The sequence below is a fragment of the Equus caballus genome, chromosome 12 (assembly GCF_041296265.1).
Source record: "Equus caballus isolate H_3958 breed thoroughbred chromosome 12, TB-T2T, whole genome shotgun sequence".
Classification (NCBI taxonomy): Eukaryota; Metazoa; Chordata; class Mammalia; order Perissodactyla; family Equidae; genus Equus; species Equus caballus.
This window is the reverse complement of record NC_091695.1, coordinates 3,465,408-3,489,975: the sequence shown is the minus strand read 5'-3', so window position 1 is coordinate 3,489,975 and position 24,568 is coordinate 3,465,408. Positions and strand designations below refer to the sequence as shown.

The window sequence follows — 24,568 nt, the reverse complement described above, 5'->3', positions numbered from 1 at the left end:
CTTGAGGGCTGATCAGAACAGACATTTGATATTATAGGATTTGTAAATCAATTTAGGAACCGTGTGATATACAGTATAGGAATCAAGAGGCAATAACCCTTTTATGGGGGAAGATCATAAGCCCAGCAAACGCTCTACCCCTACTACTCTAGTGCCAAAAAATGATGCTGTCACAGGCCCTGTACAACAAAGTTAATGCATATCCAACTTTACTATTTTACTAATTTTACTCTTAGTGTTGTCTTATTAATAGCTACCCTCCAAAAAAGAATTTCATTTTTCATGACATTTCCAATATGGACATTTACACAGCTGAGTAGAAGTAACTTTCTCTCAGCAGGCCAGCAAAGATTTGAGCTTCAATTTTGACATTCATTCTTCACCCCTAAATTCCTGAAACCAGCATTTCCAGGGGCCTCAGCATGTACTCTTAATCACTGGTCTCTTTATCCCCATCAGATATTTTTGCTGTTTGAACACTCATCTATTTTTCCAGCAAGTCATAGGAAATGCTATTCTGTGACACAGCAGTCCCTGAGTTCACAGGACGAATGTCTCTTTACACGAGGAGTGCTGGCTCGACCGGGGTCTCTGCTGCATGCGGAATCATGCCTCACTGGCAGAGGGCTGCTAGCGTTCAGCAATATTTCCCCTTGCTTCTAGTGTTTTGACAGCTTCAGTATCTATCAGCATAAGTGTATACGTAAGACAGACATTCACAGAAGCTGTTTGACCTTGAGCAAGCCAAGGCAACACTAGGAGGGTCCGTCACAGCAATCAGGACACTGATCCCCGTCAGCCCACCTAACAGGATGTGGGTAGTAACGAATGAGAAAAGGGATCTAAATGCATTTTGTAAACTGTGCAAAGAAAGCAGAATAATATCGTAGATAGGGTGGGGGCTCTGGAGCCCAACAACCCAGGTTAGATTCCCCACTCCCTGTTGTATAACCAGACACTATTTACTTCATCTCTCTGAGCCTCAGTTTCCTCACCTGTACAAGAGGACAATAATAATTATCTTACACGGTTCTTGTAGGCAAGTATGTTGCTTCATGCCTAGTAGGTACATAATACATGAATATATATATATATTTTTTTAAGTGGGGTTTAAGGAGAAAATAGATACAAACATGTGTGCTCAAACCTCCATATTTAACGAAAAGTCTCTTACATTCTTTTCCTAAGCTTGCCTTCATGATTTACTCATTTCTGGCTAGCGAAAATGGGGTGACGTTGCTTCCTCCTTTACTGAGGATATTAAGACCTCCTGGGGCTCCACGGTACCCTGTGATGCCTTTGTGTGAAATTGGAAGGCCGCCTCCTCTGGGCAGACAGAGCCCTGCGGGGGAAGAGCTGGATTTCAGTTCCCACTAGCCACCTCAACCAGGGCCCTTGTGCAAGACACACCAGGGCAATCCTACAAAGCAATTCTGGGGACTATTGTCTTGTATAACGCCCTACGAAATCTCAGGGCAAGAGGCAAGCCAGGACCTTCAAAAAGATTAGAAAAATAATCTGCTTCTTACCGCCACAAAGTAACCCCTGAGTTTGCCTAGTTGATTTATCAAACAGTTAGCAGATGTCCACAGTCTTTTCTGGAAGGCCGGATCTCATTTCAAGTGAGCTCTCACTTTGGCCATTTCCCAGTGAAGAATTCTGCAGGTCTCGTCTGACATTCTAAAGAGCAGCCAGATGCCCTAGCCAATCTTGTTTGAGTGCCTTAAAATAAATAATGCCTTACTTATTTTTTCTCTTTTTTTTATTTTATTGCAGTAACATTGGATTATAACATTATATAGCTTTCAGATGTACATCATAATATATTTCGAATTCTGTGTACATTACATCATGTTCACCACCCAAAAACTAATTATAGTCCATCACCTCACATTCGAGCCTAATCACCCCTTTTGCCCTCCCCCCTGCCCCCTTCCCCTATGGTAACCACCAATCCAATCTCCATTGCTATGTGTTTGTTTGTTGTTGTTTTTATCTTCTACTTATGAGTGAGATCACATGGTATTTGACTTGCTCCCTCTGACTTATTTCACTTCGCGTAATACCCTCAAGGTCCATCCATGTTGTCACAAATGGCCAGATTTCATCATTTCTTATGGCTGAGTAGTATCCCATTCTGTATAAAGACCACATCTTCTTTATCCATTCGCCCCTTGATGGGCACCTAGGTTGCTTCCAAGTCTTGGCTATTGTGAATAATGCTGCAATGAACATAGGGGTGCATGTATCTTTATGCATTTGTGTTTTCAAGGTCTTTGGATAAATACCCAGCAGTGGGATAGCTGGATCATATGGTAGATCTATTCTTAATTTTCTGAGGATACTCCATACTAATTTCCATAGTGGCTGCACCAGTTTGCACTCCCACCAGCAGTGTACGAGGGTTCCCTTCTCTCCACACCCTCTCCAACACTTGTTGTTTCCTGTCTTGTTAATTACAGCCATTCTGACCAGAGTGAGGTGATATCTCATTGTAGTTTTCATTTGCATTTCCCTGATAGCTAATGATGTTGAGCATCTTTTCATATGCCTGTTGGCCATGTGTATATCTTCTTTGGAGAAATCTCTGTTCAGATCTTTTGCCCACTTTTTAATTGGGTTGTTGGTTCTCTTGTTGCTGAGATGTATGAGTTCTTTGTATATTTTAGATATTAACCGCTTATCTGATATATGGTTTTCAAATATCTTCTCCCAATTGTTAGGTTGTCTTTTTGTTTTGTTGATGGTTTCCTTTGCTGTGCAGAAGCTTTTTAGTTTGATGTAGTCCCATTTGTTCATTTTGTCTTTTGTTTCCCCTGCCCAGTCAGACATGGTACTTGAAAATATGCTGCTAAGGCTGATGTCAAAGAGCGTACTGCCTATGTTTTCTTCTAGAAGTTTCATGGTTTTGGGTCTTACATTCAAGTCTTTAATCCATTTTGAGTTGATTTTTGCACGTGGTGTAAGGGAATGGTCTACTTTCATTCTTTTGCATGTGGCTGTCCAGTTTTCCCAACACCATTTATTGAAGAGACTCTCCTTTCTCCATTGCATGCTCTCCGCTCCCTTGTTGAATATTAGCTGTCCATAAATGTATGGGTTTATTTCTGGGATCTGAATTCTCTTCTATTGATCTGTGTGTTTCTTTTGGTGCCAGTACCATGCTGATTTGGTTACTACGGCTTTGTAATATATTTTGAAATGAGGGAGTGTGATAACTCCAGTTTGGTTCTTTTTTCTCAGGAATCCTTTAGGTATTCGGGGTCTTTTGTTGTTCCATATAAATTTTAGGATTCTTTGTTCTATTTCTGTGAAAAATGTTGTTGGAACTTTGATATGGATTGCGTTGAATCTATGGATTGCTTTAGGAAGTATGGACATTTTAACTATGCTAATTCTTCCAATCCAAGAGCATGGAATATCTTTCCATTTCTTTGTGTCTTCTTCGATTTCTGTCAACGTTTTATAGTTTTCAGTGTACAGATCTTTCACCTCTTTGCTTAAGTTCATTCCTAGGTATTTTATTCTTTTTGTTGCAATTGTAAATACGACTGTATTCTTGATTTCTCTTTCTGCTACTTCGTTCTTAGTATATAGAAACACAACCGATTTTTGCATGTTGATTTTGTATCCTGTGACTTGACTGTATTCATTTATTATTTCTAAAAGATTTTTAGTGGATTCTTCAGGGTTTTCGATACATAAAACCATGTCATCTGCAAAGAGTGACAGTTGAACTACTTATTTTCCAATATGGATCCCTTTTGTTTATTTTTCTTGCCTGATTGCTCTGGCTAGGACTTCCAATACTATGTTAAATAAGAGTGGTGACAGTGGGCATCCTTGTCTGGTTCCTGTTCTTAGACGGATCGTTTTCAGTTTTTCTCCATTGAGAATGATATTTGCTGTTGGTTTGTCATATATGGCCTTTATTATGTTGAGGTATTTTCCTTCTATGCCCATTTTATTTAGAGTTTTTATCATAAATGGATGCTGCATCCTGTCAAATGCTTTCTCTGCATCTATTGGGATGATGATGTGATTTTTATTATTCATTTTGTTAATGTGGTGGATCACATTGATAGCTTTGGGGATGTTGAACCATCCCTGCATCCCTGGAATGAAACCCACTTGATCATGATGTATGGTCTTTTTAATGTATTGTTGTATTCGATTTGCTAGCATTTTGTTGATGAGTTTTGCATTGATGTTCATCAGTGATATTGGCCTGTATTTTCTTTTTTCGTGTCGTCCTTGTCTGGTTTTGGTATCAGAATAATGTTGGCTTCATAGGATGAGTTAGGAAGCCTCCCCTCCTCTTCAGTTTTTCGGAAGAGTTTGAGAAGGATGGGTATTAAGTCTTCTTTGAGTGTTTGGTAGAATTCACCAGGGAAGCCATCTGGTTCTGTACTTTTATTTTTTGGGAGGTTTTTGATTGCTGTTTCGATCTCCTTACTGGTGATCGGTCTATTCGAATTCTCCACTCCTTCTTGGTCCAGTTTTGGAAGAATTTATCCATTTCTTCTAGATTATCCAATTTGTCGGCATATAGCTTTTCATAGTATTCTATTATCTTTTGCATTTCTGAGGTGTCCATTATAATCTCTCCTTTTTTCATGTCTGATTTTATTTATTTGAGCCTTCTCTCTTTTTTTCTTGGTGAGTCTAACTAAGCGTTTGTCAATTTTGTTTACCTTTTCAGAGAACCAGCTCTTGGTTTCATTAATTTTTTGTATTTTTTTTAGTCTCTATTTCATTTATTTCTGCTCTGATTTTTATTATTCCCTTCCTTCTGCTGATTTTGGGATTTGTTTGTTCTTCTTTTTCTAGTACCTTTAGATGCACTGTTAGAGTCTTTATTCGAGATTTTTCTTCTTTGTTGAGGTAGGCGTGAATTGCTATAACCTTTCCTTTTAGAACCACTTTTGCTGTATCCCACAGATTTTGGCATGTTGTATTTTCATTTTCATTTGTCTCCAGGAATTTTTTCATTTCTCCTTTGATTTCTTCATTGACTCAATCGTTGTTCCGTAGCATTTTCTTTAATTTTCTTTAGTGCGGCTGAGTGGGGCTGGCCCTAGTCATGGAGCACTCAATTGTTTCAGGCTTTGGAAGTTAGAGCTGATCCTTTTTATGGTTATTTGTGAAGCACAGGTCTTCTGCACTGATAAGCCTCACCCCACGCAGGACCACACACACCGTCAACACAGTTCCGGTCTGTGCACACTTCTCAACCCCTGGAGCATAACCCGACGCCACATTGCAGAGGCCCCCACCTCTCCACCAATGCACCCCACAGTTCACCTGGTCCTCACACAGGCCCTGCCCCACAGAGGTGGACACACTTGCCTACCTGTAGAGGATCAAGGCACCCAGCCAATGCAGGCGGACAAGTAGCCTGAGGACTTGCTGTTGGGTGGGGCTGGTCCCTAGGGTGGGTTGCCTGCCCTGGCTGAACTGGATTAAATCTGCACTCTAGTGGGTGTGGCAGACCCCTGGGCTAACAGGCCAGAGGAAGAACCTCAATGGTGTCTCCTGAGGTCTGTGTCAGCACACCTGGACCAGGTCAGAACAATGGCCCCCACCAACATCTCGGTTTCTGGAGAGGTCCCTCCTCTCACCGAGATGCCCCCAGAGCCAACCAAGTGAGTCTCTTTTCACCAAAGGACTGTCAGCCTTCTCTCTGGTGATTTTAGTTTGCTTAGACGGGTGAGTTTGTGCACGGGCCCTTTAACACCCTAGTCTTTTCGGCTTTCATCTGATAGCTTTTCTAGGGGTATTCCCTGCTGCAGTTAATAGCCAGCAAAGCCAGATAGTAAGACCCTCGTCTCAGTTGGGCTAAGTCTGAAGGATGCTTATAGCAGTATCAGCCTCCACTCCAGACCTCACTCCTCCAGGGAGGGCTGCGTAGCTTAGGGTGGCTCCTGCCTGGCTGACTGAGAAACTCTGCTGCTCCCAAAGGTGGCTTTTTTCCTCTCCAACAGGAATTTCTGCCTCTTCTGCCTTAGTCAGGACTGTCCCTTGTTGTGGAGGTTCTTTTTATCCAGTTTTCAGTTTTCAATCCAGGGTAATTTTTCCAAAAATAGTTGTAACCTGGTTGTGTTCATGGGAGGAGATGACTTCAGAGTCTGCTTACGCCGCCATCTTGACGAGATCTGTAATGCCTTATTTTTTTAGAGGTATTAGTTCATTGCTTCCCTGGTGGAGGGTAAAACATAAGCCATATTGAGGACCAAAAGGAGAGAAAGGATAAAGAGGGTCTAGATATCAAGGCCCTCAACATACTGAGACAACTCACTTTTCTTGCTTAGCTCAAAAAGACTATGCCACCACCTCAAGCACTTGGTCACAAATGTGGTCCTAGGCTCTTAAGATGTAAATAATAAATGTATATTCAACTATTAATAGTAATAAGAAGAATAAATGCCACTTGTTTCTACATACGCAATGGCAGTTACCAGTATTTTCATAACCATTTCTCATATAATTCTCCCAATAACCCTATGAAAAGGAAGAGCAGCAATATTATCCCCCATGCTGTTAAAAGACTAAGGCTGAGAGAGGAAGAATGACTTGCTCACCACGACACATCTATCATTAGCAGATTTAGCTAAAGACTTCTGACTCTAAATCCTGTGCTTTTGGGCTATACTGTGATAGTCCAGTCATATTTTAGATTCGTTAAAGTGTGCTAGCGAGTCTCCGAAAATGCCCTTTTACATTTGTTTAATAAACAGTAAGAGAGCTTGGAGCTCACACCCAGAACCTACTCATTACTCTTCTCTGCTTGTGGATAGTTGCCCCAGCCCTTCTCGTCATACATCCACTGAAAAGAAGTAAAGTCCAAACCAGTGATCAAACAAAGGCTTTGCACATCTCCTTTCAGGCATGACACCTGAGTATCAAAGCATTCTCCCAGGGCAATGTATCCACCGCTGAGCTGAGAGGGTGCTGCACCAAGAGGAGCAGTGTTGAACCACATGCTTTCTTTTGAAGAGGGCCAGGGCATTAATCATACCAGGCCAATGGACAGACAGGGCAGGGTTTACCACTTCCTTTGAAGACGTCAGAAAGATCTGAAGTGCTGCAAACAGCATCACTTAAGGGCTCTTCAAAGCCTCCCAAATGCTAGCCATCTTACACCACCATTTGAAACGGGAAACATCTCATTAGGGGACCCTACTGTCAACTTGATGAAGCAGAACATGTAATTCATCTTTGGAGCCAATCATGCTGACCGCCATCTTGATTTAGCTTCTTTTTGAATCAGTTTCCCTATCACATTCATAATGAATTACACTAAATAGCTCATAGTGTCCTGGCAAAGCCAGTGTCCATGAGACGGTACTTACTCAGCAGCCGGGATCTGCACATGCTGGAAGGCCACTTCAGTGTCACTCTGAGGAAGGCTACTGTGATTGCCCCCATTTTGCAGATGGACAGTTTGACAGCAAGCAATTAGTTATGATTACCTAACTAGTTTGAATATCCATTCTAGCTAACTTTGTCCAAGATCTAGCCAAGTGACCTTGGTCAGTCACCTAATCTCTCTGAAACTATTTATTCATCGATTATATTAAGAGATTGGGTTTGATAATCTCTAAAGTAATTTCCAAAAACATTATTTTTGATGTTCTGACTCTTCTCAACTCACAACTTGGAAAAGTGCTGGATACAAATCCAAGTGGCGAAAACCACGGAAACGCAATCTTGACCAGCATGAGCCAACGGAAACTTTCTACAACGATGACATGTTCCATGACTCATGAGCCAGTACGGTGGCTACTAGCCGCCCATTGCTAGTGAGTTCTGGAAATGTGGTTCATGAGACTAATAGAACCTGAACTGTTTAATTTGATTTGATTTTTACTAACTCAAATTAAAAATTAAATAGCCACATGCTGCCATTGTCTACAAAATTGGATAGCACAGGTCTAGACAAAGACATGCATTTCCATGGTAAGTGAAATTTTGAGAGGCCTGGCAATGAGGAGGAAGAGGAAACAGGAATTCTTGAAATATAAAGAACTACTTTTTTTTATATTTTTGATATCATTCAAAAATTTCCATCATAGAAACCCTGGGCCAGGTGGCAGATTCCCACTTCATCTCTTTCATATAAGGCTATCTTTTAATCCCCCACAAGGAAGCTACACATAATAGTTTCCTGGGTGGGATATCATACAAACAGAATCACCATATAATACGTCATCCAAATTGTGACACTTTTGACAGTGGAAGGTGTCACTATGAATAATGATGAGAGAAAAACAGGTATTTACCAGGACTATCCAAGGCAAACCTGGACATAGTCACCTAAATTCAGGAGGTCCTGCAATCGCAGATTCTCTGGCAGCAAGGGCCCTAGCAGTCAAAGTTAGGGCTTATATCAGGATACATGCTGCAAAACATTTTACAAAATGCAGCATGCAACGCCTGGGATGCTTCCTAAAAATACAGACTCATCAGTCCCAGCTTAGACTTAATAATCAACATCTCTAGAGGTGGAATTACTAAATTACTGAGCAATTCTGAATTACTGAGTAATCTGAATTACTGCAAATTGAGTTTCAGTAAAATCTGAATGACTTGGTAATTCTTACATACGAACCAAAATCTAGAGAAAGATGGTGTCTAGATATTCTAGCCAATGAAGCAAAATTTAACGCCACCAAGAGATGGGGGATGGGCACTATCGTTTCCAGTTTGTATTAATGGCACCAGTTGTATACTGTCTTTGACAAGTATTGTTTTTGAACTCTGTGTTGGAGTGCGTATGCTCAAAAACGTTCTAAGGAAGGGAGGTCAACACACTGTGTCCTCTCTGATCCTTGATGTCTCCAGATCCTTCTAACTTCAGCCTTCCTGAGACTGACCCCCTCAGGGATGCTGAAAAAACAAACATGATCTATTCTACCCTATCTTTCTAGCATTGGAGTAGACAGAGAGACTAAAACAAGCAAACCAATGAACAATCGAGACTGAGGTAAGTGCTATGAAGAAAATTCAACAGCCGGATGAGACGCTAGAATGTAAGACACATGAAGGCAGGGATTGCGATTTCTCCTGTTCGCTACTTTGTTTCCAATGCCTAGGACAGCACCTGAAATATAGCAGACACTCAATAAATAGTTGTTCTATGAACAGATATAATGGAGGGGCAGGAAAGAACCACTTTAGGTAAAGTAAATGGGCCTCTCTGAGGAAGTAACCTTTCAACTAAGATTTTTATACGAAAAGGAGGCAGGCTGGGAAGACCATCACAAAGAACTTTCTTGGCAGAGTAAACAGCAAGTACAAAGGCCCTGAGGTTACAGCAAGCTTGTCCTGTTCAATAAATAGAACAAAGTCCTGTGGCTCAGCATAGTACTAGGTGACCATGGTACTAGGTGAGGTCAGTGGGATAGCCTGGGACCAGGCCATATAGGGCCTTGTGGGAAGCCAATGGTTTCAAAGCAGGGAAGTCATATGATCTGGTTTATGATTTGCAAGTTTATTTAACTACTCTGTAGAGAATGACCTGTGGGAGCACAAGAGTGGAACTAGGTACACCACTTGTCAAGCGGTTGTAAGACCGCAGATGCGAGATTGTGGAGACATCAACTAGGGCATCAAGCAGAGGAGATGGACAAAAGTGGGCAGGTAATGGATATATTTTGGAGGCAGAGCTAGCAGGAGTGGCTGATGGCTTGGATATGGCTGATAAGGCAAAGACAGAAGTACAGATTGGTGAGGTCTGAGGTTCTGGCTGGACAGTGAGTGTTTTCCAAACCACGTTTCAATGAGATCCGATCTTTCACATGTTCATGTGCTCTAGAGACCTGAATCCACACACACCTGGGTTAAAGGTGCCCCCTCCCCTCAACCCCACCTCCAGGAAAAGATTGAACCTTCATCTTGAGTACAGAAGGGTCCATACTGTCAAAACCATAGGGGCACTTGCCTGGTTTGAAAATCTGTAGGCTCAGCTGAAAAGCCATTCATCTCCCTTAAAATGAGTTATGGCAACAAAGTCTAACAGGCCTCCCCCATGGGGATATTCTCGCCCCTTAGCCAACTTGGGGAAATGGAGTTTTAGTCATTAAAGTACCAGAAAGTAGCAAACGGGGAGCTGGTCAGAATCCCCAAGACAGAGGTATCGGACGGTCTAGATGGGCTCCAGGAAACAGCACTGAGATCAAACAGAGAGGTGCCCAAAGCCACGGTCAAGACTGGGAACCAAGAATCTGTAACTAAAGAAACGGTCAAAGTGAAAGGTTTCTGAGATATGAGGAGTAATCACAGGGGATCCAGTGGACTTTACCAGATGGCATAAATTCTTCCTGGGACCTCCTGGCTTTAGGCCATGCCTCAAAGGCACACAGAACACCTGGTGACCGTCACCTTAGCAACAAACAGCGTCGGGGAAGATGAAAGTGTTTGCTATAAATACCAAATTAATTACAGAAAAATGACTCTGTTTTTGCATTGCTCATTTCATCACATAATAGTGTTTAAGGCAACACTTCTTCCAACAAAAACAAATAAAATTAGATACTGCCAATATGTCACCTTTGTGTATGAAAAAGACTCAGCTGAATCTTGAAGGACGTTCCCACTGATTGCCTATTGTCGTAGCTGAGATTGGAGGCACAGAAAGCATGGCTTCTGATTGTTACAGCCATGACAAGAAAGGCCTCCAGTCACATCTTATTAATTTACTGTGGAACAGAATGTCACATTGACATTTCAAATTACCCTGTTGCTTTGTTCACAGGATTATTTTGAGCTTAAACTCATTGAGCTTCTAGCCTGGCTCTTTATACGAACTAAGGACTCTAATCTCCTGATGTCTCGACCTGCACACAAGACTAGATTTTACTATTTATAAAAATGATTAACAGCCCAATCTTCAGGGTCAAACAGGCGTGGGTCTCCTTGGGCAAAAGATTTATCCTCTCTGTGACTTAGTTGCCTCATTTGTGGTAAGGAAAAGAATCATACCTGCCTTATATGCTTCTTATGAAGATTGAATACAATAACATACGAAAGACATTTACACTCTCCCAACAAAAGGCAAAGCATAGTAAAATATTAACGACAACAGTAGCAGCTAACGTTTTTATCACTGCCTGATCGTCAGGCCTTTATCTACATAATTTAAATATATTTATTGACTTAATTCTCATGGCAAGTCCCTAAATTAGACCCTATAATTATTATCCCCACCATGCAGCTGAGGAAGCTGGGCACCTGAAGCGTAGATCATTTGTCAGGAGCCCAGCTCAGGCACGCTGCTTTGTGTCTATCTAGATTTCTTGACACACCCACCTGTCCAAGTTGAGATCTCCAGCCCAAACTGCACCCTGAAATCCAAGCTCACATAAGCAATATCCAACTGCTCCCTCATCTCCCCCTCGGTGGCTAACAGTCTCTCAAATTTAATAGGTTCAAACTCAACACGGTGTTCCACGAGCTCCTCATCCTCTCCCTGAAACCTGCTCTGGCCACCATATTCCCCACGTCAGTTTATGGCTGCTCCCTGCTTCCAGAAGCTAGCAGTCACTGTGTGTGCCTCTCTTTCTCTCAAGCCACACGTCTACTCCAATTACTGGCTCTACTTAAAGTATATCCAGAAGTCAACTGCTTCGCACCTCCTCCTCTGGGCCACCCCGGCCCGAGCCAGCATCATCTCTTGCCAGGATCGCTGTAGCCTCCTGGCACGTCATTCCAAATCTTGTGCCCTCATGACCCTTCATTAAATACTCAACCCAGCAGCCAGAGACATCTCAATACCTTCCAATGGGGAGTCATCCAGTGACTCCCCATCCCACTGAGGGTAAAAGTCTAAATTTTTTACAAGGCCCTACATAATGTGATCCCTGCTATCCTCTCTGACCTTGCCCTCTACTCTTTTCTCTCTCTCCCTTACTCTGTTCCAGCCACATGGCACCTGCTGTTTCTGGAACACACCAGGAACACTGCTACCTCAGGGCCTTTGCACTTACTATTCCTTCTTCCTTGAATGCTGTTCTACCAGATATTGACATGGTGCCTTCTTTTACTTCCTGGTCTCTACTTACTGAGACCTTTCTCTCCATCTTCCTGGGATCCTATCCTCCTCCCTTGCTTTATTTTTCTCCATCTTTTTTGTCATCGTCTAACATACTATGTATTTTGCTTATTTGTTTTGTTTATTGTCTGTCTTCCCCAGTAGAATGTAACTTCAATGAGGGCAGGGACTTTTGTCTGTTTTGCTCATTGCTGTATTCCTCATGCCTAGACCATGCCTGGCACACAGAGGATGCTCAATATATATCTGATAAGTAAATGATTGAGTAAGCACCCCTTCCGTTAGGAGCCAAAACCATGCAGCGACATGCTGTATAAAACGATGAACTCCAGAATGGCTTCCTTGTCCATAGTCTCTCCCGAAGTTTTGTGCCTTTCTTCATGTCCAATCTTGGAGACTCATTTCTGCAAACTGTCTTATTAATCTACAAATACTCATAAGAAGGAGGATAGTAATAAGCTATTATCAGTCAATAGTCCCTTAATTAAAATTTGTCTGTGGAATCTTCCTGCCTTGTGAATTACCTGAGAACACGTTCATATAGAAGTGAAGCAGAAGATGACTAGGGAGACGGACGTGCCAAGGGAATGACCGACGTCGATAACCTGATGTTGGGCGTGTGGGATGCGGCAGAGGAGGGGTCAGGAGGACCGACATGGGAAGGAGGACACCACAAGGAGAGAGGAATTTCTCTTCCTACGGATTTGCCTCCAGCTGCTCCAGAATCTTCAGGAAGAGAACTTAAGCCACTGGGACCACCTCTCGGGCTCAAATGAGCACCTTGGCCTTTTATTTTTTCCTTCCTCTTTACTCCTTTGCTTGACTGCAAGATCCAAGAGTTAGTATTCTCTCCTTTTCTCTGCCAGCCTACCAACACCTACCTCAGTTCTCAGGTTTCTCTATCACCCACAACCGGAAACGGAACAAAAGCAATGTCTCCAGCTCCCCGTAATGCAGCCTTCTGTAGCTTGAGTCCTTTGGCAGCCTGGCTCAGGCAGGACAGATGCTCTCAGCTGACTCTTATCAGAGTCACTTAGAGAGTTAGAAAAAATAGCGACTAGCTTTTTACTTGTTCTGTGGTGGGGCCAAAGAATTGGAGAATTGCCCAGGTGATTTGAAGGTACAGCCAGGGTTGAAAGTTTCAAGGGTGGAGTCTGCAGGGCCTACATAGAGAAGGCCTGGGTTCAAGGCCCTGGCCCAGCTCTCACCAGGTGGCAAAGTCACGTCATCTTTCTGAATTGGATCCCAGATCATAAAAATAACCACTCATTTTTTGGGATCATTGTAGAGATTAAATAAAATATTATGTGAAAGTGTTTATGAAGGGCTGCACTACTATTGGATAGTTATTCAGTGGGCCAGAGGGAGAAATTAGAGAACACTTGAATCAAGAAAACGCAGAGGGATCCAGGGGATTCCACACCAGACATCTGTTTCCCTACCTACCGGCTATGACGACACAGGGAGAGAATGTCCACAAAAGGGCAGGAAATGCAGATCCCTGCCAGTGGGCTGTTCCACCGCAGGTTTCAACAGAATTGATCTTTCAGTCAACAAAGCAATCTAAACCACTATACAAAACATAGACAATGCTGATATTCTTGTTTTTTATTTTTTATTGCAGTAATATTGGATTATAACATTACATAACTTTCAGGTGTACATCGCAATATATTTCAAATTCTGTGTAGATTACATCATGGTCACCAGCCAAAGACTAATTGCAATCCATAACCACATGCACGTGCCTAATTCTTAACAAAAAAATAAAAATTATTCATAATCCAACCACCCATTGATCACCATTATTACCAACTTGATATTATTCCAAACTTTAATGCATAAAGACGCACAAATATGCAAGGAAAAGAGCATATCATATAGATTGTTCTGTAACATCCTTTGTTCACTTAATATGACATACATATCTTTTAACATCAATGAATACAGCTCTTTGCATCATTGTCTAAAGGCCTCATAGTAATCAGTCTCTGAGGATTTAGCACTTAAACTATTGCAAATTTTCCATCTCTTATAGACAATTCTGCAGTATATCCTTGTACATATTTCACTATTCAGTTGTCCAGTTATTTTCGTAAATTCCAAGTAGAAAAATTGCCAAACACAAAGTGAGAAAAATAAGTAAAAATTTTAATAGGGTTTTTTATTACAAGAAAAATACAGGACTTTTAGAAATTCAAGCAACATATGGTAGCTGCTCAGGAAAATCTATGTCCTCTTATTCTACCTGGGCTTGCAGCCAGACAAAATTTCCCAGCCTCTCTTGAAGCTGGGTGTGACCACAGGACTAAGTTTTAGCCAATAGAATGTGTGCTCAGTGGTAGATGCCACATGCCAGCCTGGCCCATTAAAACTTCTCATGAAATTCTCCTTTGTCTCTTATCCCCTTTGCTGGTGGACTTTGCTTTGGAAGCTAAGTGTTGAAGGTGGCAGAGCCTCCATCAGCCTGGAGCCCTAAATGACCATGACAAACATAGCCCACCCCCTGCTAAACTGGAACAAGATTAGACTATTTACTTAAGCAAGAAAAACCTTCTATTGTGTTAGGACCATTATACACCTTGGGATCTATTTGTAACAGAAATTAGACCTCCTTAATGAATACACAAATGCATACGTTAAAGTGGCATCTGCCATATCAAAACTGTAACGTGTGTGGCATTGGCTTCTCTGCCAAGACCATACGGTAGAGAAACTTTCAACAGAGGCTCAAAAGATGAAGATCCAGGATATATAGTGGTGAGACATTTGGTAAAACCTCTCTCTTGTAAGGCAGGCCCAGCACCTTCCATGCTTGTATTTGCGGGGGAAGTGGTTTGAAAACAAATATTAGAATATGTTGACTATTACTTGTTGCATTTAGGGAGGATTTACAAGAAACAGATGAACTCAAGAAAGAATTGGTTGATTTGCAAGCAGAAATGAAAGAGAATGGAGAAATCTAGAAAATCAGATTTCACAGAAGTGCTTCTGAACCACAAACAATGGGAAATAGGACTAAATATAGGCGTTGAAGGATCCATTAATTTGTATTGTTAAACAGAGTTATTTGACACTGTTGCAAACATTATACTAAGTATGTTTCCATTCCACCTAAGTTCTTAGTTTCCAACGGCCGCCAGAGAGCCCCCAGTAAGTCAAAGGAGAGAAGAGCTGGGTTAGGGAAGTGAGATGAGGCATGAGAATTACATCTTGGGAAAGAATTCGGGGTATGGTTACTCTCACATGGAAGTGACTGGAAGCAAATAGATCAGAAACCTGACAAATTTTTGAGGAAGTGATGCTACCAAAGAAACTTGTGCATAAACTAAAAAAGCTTTGACTATTCAAGCCCTGAAAGCAGTCTCAGACCCCCACATTGACTCAGGCAGAGAGCAAACTGAGAAAGGCCCACCCTTAACACCAACTTCACATATGGCCATGGGGGATAACAGACAAGGAAGATGCACCCAGAACCAGGAACCAGGGTCATTCAGTATAACGGAGTTCCTCCAAGGGGGCAGAATCAAGATTTATGTAAGGAACTTTCCGTACTGCCAGTGAAGGGGGCTTTCACAATGCCAGCCCAGCAGGGTTTCATTATTGCCTTGAATCAGTTATTGCCACATGACTCCCACACTTCTCCTTCCTGATGGGAGTCATTACTGTAGTTACCCCATCCCAGCTTCAATATCAGATCATGTGTGTGTGTGTGTTTGTTGTCACCAAAGGGAGGAGAAGATAATTTGTCTTCTGTTTTTTGAATTGCAGTAACATTGGTTTGTAACATTATATAAATTTCAGGTGTACATCATTATATTTCGATTTCTGTGTAGATGACATCATGTTCACCACCCAAAGACTAATTACCATCCATTACCACACACATGTGCCTAATCATCCCTATTGTCCTCTAGAGGGGAGGGGGGGGAGTAACCCTCTAGTAACCACCAATCCAAACGCTGTCTCTATGTTTGTTCTTGTTTTTATCTTCCATTTACAAGGGAAATCATATAGTTTGTCTCCCTCTGACTTATTTCACTTAGCATAATGCCCTCAAGGTCCATCTGTGTTATCACAAATGGCAAGATTTTATCCTTTTTATGGCTGAGTAGTATTCCATTGTGTATATATACCACATCTTCTTTATCCATCCGTTCCTTAATGGGCACCTAGATTGCTTCCAAGTCTTGGCTATTGTGAATAATGCTGCGATGAACAGATGGGTGCATGCATCTTTATGCATTTGTGTTTTCATGTTCTTTGGATAAATACCCAGCAGTGGAATAGCTGGATCACATGGTACTTCTATTCTTAATTTTTTGAGGAACCTCCATACCGTTTTCCATAGTGGTTGTACCAGTTTGCACTGGCACCAGCAGTGTATGAGGGTTCCCTTCCCTCCACATCCTCTCCAACACTTATTGTTTCCTGTCTTAATTACAGCCATTCTGACAGGCATAAGGTGACATCTCACTGTAGTTTTGAGTTGTATTTCCCTGATAGTGATGTTGAGCATCTTTTCATATGCCTGTTGGCCATCTGTATATCTTCTTTGGGGAAATGTCTGTTCAGATCTTTTGCCCAGTTTTTATTTGGGTTGTTAGATTTTGGGGGTTGAAATGCATGAGTTCTTTACATATTTTGGATATTAACACCTGATCAGATATACGGTTTGCAAATATCTTCTCCCAGTTGTTAGGTTGTCTTTTCATTTTGTTGATGGTTTCCTTTGCTGTGCAGAAGTTTCTTAGTTTGATGTAGTCCCATAAACAAAAATTAACTCAAAATGGAGTAAAGAGTTGAATATAAGACCTGAAACCATGAAAATTCTAGAATTTGTCTTCTTCAGACATAGGTCACCAGACCGTTAGCAACCACATCGGGATATGATTCAGAAGACAGTACATCACCCTGGGACCCTGCCTTTGAATCTCAGACAGCATTTGGGTGGAACATTGAGTTATCTCCCATAGGGAAGAGGGTAAGTATGTTCTCTATGTGGACAGAAGGGAGAACCTAGATATTTGGTGACCAGAAAGCCTGACGATGGTAGAAACTGCTAGCTGTTCACCAAAACCTTTGTCCTTCCTGGGAACACAGCCAGACTCTTTTTCCCAGCCTTCCTTGCAATTAGATGCAGCCACATAACTCAGTTTTAGCAAACTGAATGTGAGCAGAAGTGCCATTTCCAGGCGTAGCTCATTAAACACACACATACACACACTCACACACACACTCCCACCACCACTCCCACCACCACACCTCCAGTGAATAATCTTCTATGCTCATTTCCCTTCTGCCACTTGGCTATCAATGCCCAGAGGATTGGATGCGACATCAGTACCAGGAAAGTCTTGTAAGCTACATGTTGCAAACTGATTCCTGAATGATCGTGTGAAGCTGAGCTCCTTATCCTCCCCATTGTCCGGAGCTGCTCAGTTTGGTTACACAAAGGAAAATTAAATTTCTATGTTATTTGATCCATCAACTGTATTTGGTCTATTTGTTAGAGCAGATAGCCTACCCTGACTAATATAATTCAAAGCATACAAATTATGAAAATGGTAGCCCATCTACTCTGCCTAATCACAGTTCTTGGGGTGATCGACTGCACCTCTGTGCACCCTTCTGAAACTTTTTCTGTGATTGTATGTGTACATACATACATTAAAATATTTGTGTATGCATACATTATGTTACAAAAATGGGATCACACTGTGCACATTGTTCTAAGATACTTTTAAAGAGTTTGAGTATCAATTTTAACAGGGCATACATTAATGTGGCTGGACAGCACTCTATGCCTTTACTAAAATAACAATTATCCATTTTTGACCTTCAAAAGCTACAACCTATAAAACTGTGTATTCGTTTCAAAAATGCTTTGTGTGACAGCCAGCAAATGAGGTATCCAGAAAAGAGAGTATTTAACACTGCCCAGAAAAGTGTAGAAATAGCAACTTCTACCCCAGTGGTTGAAAGTGAAATCAACAGTAAAACTCCACATGTGATTAAAGAAAATAGAAAATCCTCCATCTGGTCGTCTAGGCTTTTTCTTCTGAGGGTATTTTTTTCCCGGTAAGCGCAGGAGCTCAGTATAGACAACAGCACTAAGACTCTGCATTTAATAGCATCTTAGAAGTGCAGGTGCTGGTGAGCAATTGATCTGTCGCCCAGCGTTTTTCCGAACTGTTCATCCTTCTTATTTATACATATTCTCAGACATTTCTTACAAAAACACTGAACACAGAGCTAATACACGGTAACTATTTCGATTTCCAGAAGGTGCTTGCCCTGGAATTCTTAGAGTAATGTCGTATTACCGATGACATCTCTGATGGAGCTCAAGAACATTACCACCCTCCAGTTTGCAAAGGTCGAATCTATTTTTGCTCAATCACTATAGGACATTTTCCTCTAAGTTCAGCACAGCTCATTGCCCTTCAGAGACCTCTTCACTGACCAGTCCGCCTCACCTCCTGTATACTGACCAGTCCGCCTCACCTCCTGTGTACTGGTCAGTCCCTCTCACCCTCATGTGTACTGGTCAGCCCCTCTCATCCCCCTGTGCACTGGTCAGTCCCTCTCACGCTCCTGTGTACTGGTCAGCCCCTCTCACCCCCCTGTGCACTGGTCAGTCCCTCTCACGCTCCTGTGTACTGGTCAGTCCCTCTCACACTCCTGTGTACTGGTCAGTCCCTCTCACCCCCCTGTGCACTGGTCAGTCTCTTTCTGACTAGCCACCCCCTCTCGCCCTGCTGCGCATTGGTCTGAGTGGAATGCCCCTCTTCTGTGTTCCCACAGCATTTTGCATGTGCCACTATCCAATAAGTCAAATTCATTATTGTCATCATCATCATCATGTTTATGGCGAGCCTATGAGTCAGACACTGTATAAAGTACTTTATATACATTGTCTCATTCACATCTAATATTGTATTTTATAATGAGGCAACTGAGACAGTTTAGTAAACAGCTAATGTCAGAGCCAAGAATTAAAGCCAAGCAGCCTAACCCAGGAGACCGTATTCTAAAGAGTCAGTCATAACAGTGGGATTTCTTGCCTCTTCTTGCTTTTTCAACAAACGTTTATTGATCACCTATTACGGACCAGGCTCACTTTCACAGTACATTATGAGCACCTTGTAGTAAGGGACTATGTTTTTTTATCTTAGAATTTCCAGTCGTTGGTACCATTCCTGAAAGACAGTTGCTGCTCAATAAATTTGTGATGCATCACCCAATGTAAAGACATATAAGCATATTCTCTGCCTTGCCCCTATAGTCTAACAGGAAGACAAGAAAAACCCCTCTGAGACAAAAGGAAGGGGCTGACGTTTCCCTGCCACTAGACATATATTAAACAGAGGCTGGACCCCTGCAAGTTAATAGTCTTGATCCTTTTAAAATAGAACTAGAAGTACAATTACAAAGTCTATAACTCAGTATGTTCTAGAGTCTTCTGAATTCTAATGGTTTGGTCCTTTCTAATCCTATACTCTATGTTTTTCAAGTCCTTTAAAGATCCAGAGAAAATAGATATCATTCCAGGTTCAAATTGAGGCAGAAAAATTCATGGAGCAGGTGGGGGTTCAGATGGATTTTTGGAGAATGAGTAGGATTTGAATCCAAGTTTAAAATTGGGCACTTTCCAGGCTAAGGAAACAACGATGGGTCCATGGAAACAGGAACAGTTATGGTGTCATAGAATTTAGTGTGGAGACTAGCCCAACTAAAATAAAGAATAGAAATCTATAATACTGGAAACTCGATGAGATGGTATATAGAAAGATAGATAGATAGACAGACAGACAGGTAGACAGACAAAGTGGGTTCTGATCCATAAAGGGACTTACCAAGAGTAAAGTTGGAATTAAGGAGTTATTTTAGGTTTATGAAGAAAATGAGATTATAAAAGTATATATTAAGCCTACTGGCTTGGTAACTGTTTGAAGTTCCAAGGAAAGCTCCCTTCTTAACCTTTTCTATGCCGATTGTCTTTCTTGGGCTGGAGATAGGCAACCTCAAGATGATTGTAATTCAGTGAAAAGCCAGTGGAGAAACTGGCCACATAAGTTAGGTTGCAACCACAAGAACACTCCTCATATGACTGGGTCTTTAGATTTTTCTTTCTTGGCAAAGAACCAAAGTCATCCATGGAGGTTTCTCTTTACCTTAGGAAGACGCTCCATAGTGAGTAAACCACCTTGCTGGCTTTCTTTTGCCAGTCACTGCTATCCCCACTCCTTGGTCTGAAAGAGCATTTCCTAGAAACTTAATCCAGAATTGCCCCCCACAATAGAGCACTCCACCTCTTGTTCCTCAGTGAATATCTTGAACAGCTCTGCACACACTCACTCATGCCCACGCACATCCCAAAAACCACAATGGCTGCCTACAAGGCTAGTGGCTTTCTCCAGTGGTTCACACCTGCCTACAGAAGGAAGCAAAAATCCTCCATTTAGCTTTCAGGAACTTGTTAAAGTTGCCCATTACTCTCTGGCTCAGTCTTACCTCACAATCAGGACTCTGCCCCGTAGGCTTTCTTCACCCGCCAAGCTAATCAGCCTACTGTAGCCCTATATCCGCCCTTTACCTCTTCTGTCTTCCCCCTGCTCTGAATTTAATCCTCACGTCCTGACCTCTACTGTCTTACCATTCTTCACAGCCAGTTTTCTTCAGCTTCCTAAACCCACAGCAATCTCTACTTCCTTTGAACTCTTTAAAGAAACTATTGTTTCTACCAATTTCTTGGACAGTTAATTTTAAATTCTTATGTCATTCCTTAACTGTTCTTGTGAGCATGTCCTTTCCTATCAGCTGCAGTCCATGAGGTAAAGACCTTGCTGAAAGCTTTTGTATCCTTCACAGTCCCAAGCACCTATAGGTGCTCAATAAATACTTGCCAAGGTGAAGTTATGATTACTAATTATTCATCTGGACATTTGATGAAATGGCAGTAGAGGAACAGATCTGAAACGGGTAATTCATCATTTCTTCCATTGTGTCACATTGCAGAATTTTAATTCGAGTGACTCTCAGCATCACATATGGCTCAGAAAATCAGGACGCAGCTTTAGCTCAAGGTTTGATTTGCCTGAGCCTGAATGTAGATGGCTATATTATTCTAAAGTAACCATGCACTGCACCTCAAAATAACTTCGTTTTTGCACTCTGCTCATTAATGCTTACATAGTAGCTGGGAAGACACATCAGACCAGCACCAATCTGACAGTCCATTTCTCACTGCCATTTCCATCATCTATTGCAAAACAGACAATAATTTGCTAAACTGAATTTTCTCTCTCACTGAAATAAGCCCAGTATGGCAGAGTTTCTCTAAAAACGCCTGTGCTTCCTTAAACCCAACAGAATATAGCACATCCATACTCATTACTGGGAAAGGCAAAATGAAGATAGGTGCCATTTTTTTAAGAAAACTGAAATGCAGTAAACTACCTAAACCATAAAAATAAAAAAAATCAGGAATTGCCTCTTAAAATTACAAAAGAATTGCTTGCTTTACAAAAGAATATGCTACAGGGTCCTATAAATACATCAAGTTCCTGGCATTCGTGAACTTAACAATCCTTGTTTCAATCGCTATGCTCACAATCACACAATGACAGGCGGTGATCTGTCCTATTGTAGAGGCACAAGAGTGAGTCACACATGCTCAAATGATTCTTCTCTGCGACATGGTTTCACTCAATGTCAGAAACAACTCTGTCAGGTAAGTATTACAACACCCCCACAAAACAGATGAGAACAACATGCAAAATACTTTCATGGCATTCACAAATGTGGGCATTCTTGTTTCGTGCCAGTCTAATTCTGAGGAGTGAAGTATCTTGGACACAACTTTCTTTAAGGATCTTTTTCTTCTGTTGGGCTTTGAATCTGTGACGACTTTTCAAGTTTCCTGCTCCTCTATCCAAGATGAGATTGATACCAACACAGCAGGGGTCTCATTTTCTTTTGTTCATGAACAAAGTTCATTCATCTCTGTAAAGCTGCCATCTGATTCTCTAAGATTCACAAGCAAAATCTGCGTGTAATGGTGGGGAGAGAGTGTCAGTGAAGTCAACGGAAGAATGCAAAGGGAGATGAGCACCTCATTTCCGGATCAGTCCTGTCCTGACCCCTGACAAAGGTCAAAGCTTACCATCCCAAAGCCAAAGACCTACCAGCGGCCCTCAGATCTGTCTGAGAAATGCAACAGGGATACATTCCTTCCATTGGCCAAAGCCTGAGCAAATAATCTAAATTGGGCATTAACCGAAATGAAAAAAAGAAAAATGAAGCAAGAGGACAGAAAGAAGGAAGAAAGAAAGTGTTAAAGTTAAGGTCAAGTAATTCATCTTTCTAACTTCCCAAAAGTCTTTCCAAAGTCTTTTTATTTCTTCATATTTTTGAGAAGGACACTGTAGTATGTCGGGAGTATCTTAGTGGCATCCCTCTTCCTAACCCCACCCACCCATCCAGGATCTAGAGTCTGAGAAATACAATGGAAGAGTAAAGATGGAGTTTGACACATCCCTTTCAGTAGTGGTGCAGATACATCAAAGAATGCAACTTGGTGTGAGAGCCAAACGGTCCTGGTAACTCCCCACTCAGGTCCGTGTTCAGACTTGAGACAGCACACACAGAAGAGTATGAGTGTGCAAGGCCCACCTACCTGCCCTAGACATTGCTTCCTGTTGAGAAGGAGCACAGGGCTCACACTCCAGACGTTGCCTAAATTCTCTCCAATGAAGAAAACTGCTGCCTTCCAGCCAGGCCCCTCGCTCCACCTCTGCAGGAGGGAATGGGGCGGGGGAGGCAAGTGACCACAGCATGTGCTTTGGGAAAATCGCTTTCACGGCAATCGAGAGCAGAGAAGGGCATTCTCTTCCAACAGATGGGACCTGTCACCCATCAGCACACTCACCAGCCCAAAGAGCAGCCCTCTCAGCCCCTCGACAGCTGCTCTCCTCCTACAGAAAGAGCATGTAGAACCCGACCCCATGACTTCACAAGCAGTACCTCCACTTGAGGCCATGTAAGCCACACTCACTTACACACCCAGTAGCTTCTGGGAAAGGAGAAAAATAGAGGAGCTGTGAAAATCAGAAAAAATGAGGACCTCAGAATCTACTTCTACTTAAAGGGACTATTAAACTTTCCACATTGGACTGAATAAATTCCCTTTATCTCATGCAAAATGTGAGCCTCATATGGGATATTATTAGTCAGTAAAGTCACAAAAGAAATGCATTTTTTCTGCACTTCTAAGTGTGGAGAGGAGAAATTTGCAACTACCAGCTACAGCTTACAAAACCAACCACGTTATGAAACAAGGCAATAAAAATGAAAGAAGACCAATGAAATTAAAATGAATAAAGAAGCAGATATAACTAGCCTCCTGAGATAGTTAATACTGAAATTGATCACCAAACCTTGCTTCTAGTTTCCCAGAAACTGAGTCAAAGGATTCTTAGCATCTGAAAAAAACTTCACACATATGCAGTTTGGTCAGCCGATTCATGGTTGACGACTCCTCCGTCTATTAATTTGCAGTTGCACTTTGAAAGCTGTGATTTCTTAATCTAGACATTTAAAGGAAATAAAATTTGTAGACCTAGGTTTCATAGGGTAAAATCTACTTCTTGACATTAAATCAGAAATCTCTGGAAGCTGAATTAACACTCAGACTAGGGTGCAATTGAGGAAATTATCGCTTCGCAGGGTCAAATGGCGCACCAATGGAACAAGAGATGACACTGACCTCTGCTTTACTGAGCCGCCCCTTGGAGTCCTGTACCACTGAATAGCACCTTCCCGGTACTGGAATGCGCCTGTTTGTTGTTGTGCTCTGTAGAACCAAAGAAATTACCTATTAGCATGAGCTTAGAAACCAAATCGTTTAACCAATCCTGAGGGAGGAAAAGAAAGGTTAATTCTATTTGAATGAACACAAATATTGCTTCCCTAGTTTGGTCCCTATCATGCAATATTTAATGAAGCTAAGCAAAATAGAATAATTTTTAAAAGTGAGTTAACATTTCATATAAATAAAAATAATTCGTAAACTCAGATGGATTCTGTTTTGTGTTTCAGATGACTCAAGTGATGATACCAATTTACTTCCTGAATCCAGGGCGTCCTTAAAATAACCCTTGAACCTGTACGTGAACTCTGAGAATTTTTCACAAAGTACTATAGAGCTTCACTCTTCAATACAGCAGGCGCTGGCCACATATGGCCATTCAAATTTAAATTAATTAAAATTAAAAAAGATTACAAATTAAGTTCCTTGGTTGATCTAGCCACTCCAAGTGCTCAAGAGCCACACGTGGCTAGTGGCTACCACACTGGACAACATAGATGTTTCCATCGTTGCACAAATTCTATTGAGAGACAGTACTGCTAAAGTCTACCAGATACCTTTAAAGTACATGCTGTAATATTTATTTAATAATGAAGTAAAAGTGAATTGTATCTATTTATTATTGGTTAAAAACAGAAGAAATC

The 24,568-nt window shown here is 41.6% G+C and overlaps 1 long non-coding RNA gene across 2 annotated transcripts in view; it reads right to left on the bottom strand.

Annotated features, from left to right (window-relative positions):
• LOC111775887 (uncharacterized) overlaps positions 1–24,568 on the bottom strand; it is a 136,531-nt gene that overhangs the window by 108,012 nt on the left and 3,951 nt on the right. For both annotated transcript variants that reach the window (XR_011423838.1, XR_011423837.1), the window contains one exon: positions 23,823–23,909. This is a non-coding gene — a long non-coding RNA (uncharacterized lncRNA). The remainder of the gene's footprint in view (positions 1–23,822; positions 23,910–24,568) is intronic.